Source organism: Elephantulus edwardii, unplaced genomic scaffold (genome assembly GCF_000299155.1).
Source record: "Elephantulus edwardii isolate Elephantulus edwardi_28Jun2011 unplaced genomic scaffold, EleEdw1.0 scaffold00047, whole genome shotgun sequence".
NCBI lineage: Eukaryota > Metazoa > Chordata > Mammalia > Macroscelidea > Macroscelididae > Elephantulus > Elephantulus edwardii.
Genome location: NW_006399797.1, coordinates 2,387,213 through 2,392,161, shown reverse-complemented (window position 1 = coordinate 2,392,161; position 4,949 = coordinate 2,387,213).

The window sequence follows — 4,949 nt, the reverse complement described above, 5'->3', positions numbered from 1 at the left end:
AGGTCAGCAGTTCAATTATATCAGACATCACAAAGGAGAATGGGCAGTCTCTCCTCACTTTAAGATTTACAGCCCTTAAATACTGTATAAAGCCATGACTGTAGAAAGAGTATACGGATCCAAAGGGAAGGAGAGTGGAAGCAGAGAGATGAGGATGTGTGTATGGAGGGAGAATTAATCATGGGGTAGAACAATTGGATGAATGGAGGGGTGAGGAAAATGGGAAAGATCTGGTGTGAAAAACAATGTATTTTGTAAATAAACTAGTATAAAAATAACATAAAATATGTATGAATGATTGTATAAAATAGAATGTATATGAATAAAACATACTGCAAAGGTATTGTTGTTGTTGTTATTATGTGCTGTCGAGTTGCTTGTGACTCATAGCGACCCTATGTACAACAGCCCTAAACTCTGCTCTGTCCTGTGCCAATCACACCATCTCTGACACACCCATCTCAATTGCCCCAGTCACTGAATCAATCTACCTCTTCTGCACTGTCTCTCCACCCTCCCAAGCATGATGTCCTTCTCTAAGAACCGGTCCCTCCTTACAATATGTCCAAAGTATGTTTAGATGGAGCCTCAGAATCCTTGCCTCCAAGGAGCAACCCGGTTTGACCCTTTCCAAGATGAATCTGTTTATTTTCCTAGCAGTCCATGATACACTCAATACTCTTCTCCAGAACCTCAACTCAAAGGCATCAATTCTCCTTCTATCCTCCTTAGTCATTGTCCAGCTCTGATGCATAACAAGTGATTGCAAAGACCATGGCCTGTATCAGACGTACCTTAGTCTCTAGAGAGACACTATTACTCTTCAGTAATTTGGAGAGGTCCCTAACAGCAGACTTACCCATCACAATATGTCTTTTAATTTCCTGTCTACTGGTGCCAAGAGTGTTGACTGTGGAGCCAAGCAAACTAAAGGTGTGAACAATCTCAATCTTTTCATCATCCATCCTGATGCTGCCAGTTGGCCCAGTAGTGAGAATCTTTGTCTTCTTGACATTGAGCCTCAATCCATATTGGAGGCTTCAGTCCTTGACCTTCTGCAGCAAGCACTTCAGGCTCTCTTCAGTTTCATCAACAGGGTTGTGTCATCTGCATACCACAGATTGTTGATAGATCATCCACCAATTTTGACCCCATATTCCTCCTGCATACAGGTTGAAAAGGTAGGGAGACAGGACGTGTTTGTGTATGTGTATGTGTGTGTGTGTGTGTGTATGATTTATATATATATGATTCATATATATGATTCATATATATGATTTAGACATATTCTTTAGATATATGATATATATATAAATATAAATCATATATATATATAAATATAAATCATATATATATAAAAATATAAGATTTACCTTCAAAAGATTTATAAAAGATTTAGCCTTCAAAAGCCAATGGAGATGTTGCTATGAGTTGGAATCTTGGGGAGGATCTTGGGGTTGAATTTTTTGTTTGAGTGCATTTAAGTGTTCTATGAGTAGTTGTACGTGTATGTGAGTGTGTGTACTAGCATGTGTGAGGGTGCAGTGTTTGTGCATGAACATTTGTGCTTGTGTGACTCAGAGAGTAAAGACAGACACAAAAAGAGGAGAAAATGATGAAATATTCAAGCAGGGTCAGCTTCACCATTCAGTTGCAATGACTGCTTTCCATCTGTCATACTGTAGATTATAGTTCACCACCTGAATAAATTGACTATTTCATAGAATATAGTATCTGTTTTAGTTTTTTATTTCCTTACACATCCTACTCAAAGGAATATTGTTTTACATGAAGAGGCCTTTTTATTCTGAAACAAAGCTAAATGTATACTTTTGTTTTGTACACTCTGGAGGAAACACACATACACAGCACACTATTATTTATCTGTGTTTGGTGTTTTCTTTGCCACAAAACAGCAATCATAAATAATAGCCAGGAGAGGACAGAGATTCAGCCTTTACTAATATTGTTTTGGGAATGTATCACCTAACACTGAAGATGTCATATGAAATTCATATTCATAGCTCTGTTTACAGAGTTTAAAACAAAAGAACAATTGCACTTTGCAATGCTAGTACAATTCTCCAAAACATTGAGAAAGATACCACCTGCCCTGTCTCTTTTTTTCCCCCCTCACACTTATTTTTGGTATCCAGAACTGTGTTTCAGGGTTGTATTGATTTTCATTCTGGTTGTTGCTGATTAATGTTTCAAGAAGGAGTCAGGTACATTAGTGTAGAGCTGAATAGAAATATCAGTACATTTTCTCAAGCCAAATGTTGGGAGGGGAGGGATGGCAAAGCCAACTCATCTACTGATTTTATCTGGTAATATGCACAATCAACAAAATGAATCTTTACATCTGACAACCACAGGCACTGGTTAGCAGGAAGCTTGACTCTTCAGTGCTCACTGTATTATTAACAACCTGTCAGCAACTTTTTCAACCAATAAAATGTTGGTATTTTTGTGAGAATATTAGTGATTTTCTTAAAGCTTTAATCACTAAGTTAAGAGTGTTCACCTTATAAATCTGCTTCCCAGAAGGTGTGTTCTTTACTAATTGCTTTTCTTTGATAAGGACTTCTCATTCATTAGAGGAAAATTACGAATGTAATAGTTAAAGGATGATTTCATTGTAGTAACATTTTTCATTCTGAACCTGTTTACAAGGTTGAAAAATTGCTAGTCAGTTTAATGTTTCCTATTTGCTCTTTTACCACATGTGCTTTTTCTATTTCAGGAGTTTGTTTTCCACTATACATGATTCCCTTCTTCATAAACTGCTTGGGCTTTTTTTTTTTACACAGTTGTTAGATGATATTCAAAGATTCACCTTGAACATATTAATATTCCCAACATATTGTCATCCAGCTAAACAATCTCAGCTAATTAATGCAACTTGCACACACTCATTTATTTCTAAGGAGGAAACAAATTCTACAGAAGGAAAAAAACCCCCAAACTCAAAACCAACCCATAGGCAAACATTTAGATTTGAACGTATTATATTCTATTTAAGGAAATGTTAACTACACTATGAATACAAATACACTTAATAAAACGGGCTATTAGTAATTCAGTCCAGCTATAACCAAAGTTTATTTTAATTAGAGCTTTGGAGTACACCAACATCCTTTTTATTATCCTTGGCAGTTTTCATATTTGCTAAAATTATACAGTTTATGGCAAATCTGATTAAAAATTCAGCTAACAATGCCTGTTAGTAGTGCCAGGGAGTAAGGAACTCTAGAAAGGCCAGTAGCCACATTGTAAAGAACTGATTATTAACAAGAGCTCTGCATATAATAAATAAATCTCTACTATCAAGGTCAAAGACAATTGCTTATCTTGCACTTCTTCAACTTTTTAAAATAATGCCACATGTCACTTTACATCAAGTGTGAACCACAGCATTAAGAACAAGGGTGTTATTTTGGAGTATTTTTACCCCCTGAAATTATTAATTTTAATTTGTTAATGATGATCATAATAATAATGGTAATCATAACAATATTAAGGTGACCTTAAAAATAATGGTGACCATAACCTTAATGGCTGTGCAGACAACACAACTTGCTCACTGAAAATGAGGAAGACTTGAAGCACTTATTGCAGAAGATCAAAGAATAAAGAATATAGCATTCAATATGGCTTACATCTCAGTGTCAAAAAAGCAAAGATTCTTACCACTGGACCTATAAGGAGCATCATGATAGATGGGGAAAAGACTGGAACTCTCAACAACTTCATGATTGGATCCAGAAACAACACTCTAGTTATCAGCTGTCAGGAAATCAGGAGACATATTGCACTGGGAGAGCCTCAAATTAGGCACCTCTCAAAATTATTGAAGGGTAATGATGCCAGTTTCAGGACTAAGGTGCATCTGATTTAGGCCATGGTCTTACCGATCACTTGCTATGTATCTGAGTATTAGACAATGAATAAGGATGACAGAAGAATTGATGCTTCTGAGCTGTGGTGTTAGAGAAGAGTGTTGAATACCGCATGAACTACTAAAAGAAGAAACAAATAAGACTTGGAGAGGTGCAGCTAGAGTGCTCTTTGGAGGCAAAGATGATGAGGCTTCTTCTCACACATTTTGGGCATGTTGCCAGGAAGGTATATTCCTTAGAGCAGGACATGATGTTTGGAAAGTTAGAGGGTCAGCAAAGGAGAGGAATAGCCTCGACTTGGTGGATGAATACAGAGTCAGGAAGTACGAAGATGGCTTAGGATAGGAAAGGGTTCAGATCTGCTGTTGTGCATAGGGTTTCTAGGGGTCATAGTCAACTCAATGGCACCTAATAACAACAACATTGGTGACCTAAAAAATTTACTTCAGACATTTCCAGTCTTATAAAAAAAAATGCATGAAATTATTTTCTATGAAACACCTTTTCCAGAGTTCAGCTTGTGAACTAGTTCAACTTCTAAACTGATTCTTTCCTTGATATATTCCAATAGTATTAATCTCAGCCTACTTTCAGATTTATGTAAGTTCTTCCTAACTTACTGGCATCTTTGTGTTTTTCTTTATTTCTGATTTCTTGGCTTTATGTAAAATAGAGAAAAAAGACAATAGACCATAAAATGAAAAATGGTTCCATCGTGACATACTTTCAAATTACACAAGTAGACAAAAGCTTAACCATCAGGGCCACATTATGTGTAATGTCAGATACACATCATTAATGTGCAAAAGAGATAGCAGTGTTTTTGTTACAATTGTCATAAGTATAAAATAATGGAAAACAAGATAATTGATAAGGAGGAGTACTTGTATGTCCTAAAACTTGACGTGTGTTAGATACATGATTTGCAAATAAAATATTGAGTATTCAACAAATACTTCTAATTTTGATGAGGTTCATATATTTTTCTTTATGTGTTTATGCTCAAATCTTATAACTTTTTCTACTTCTAACTTCAAATTTTATTTATTA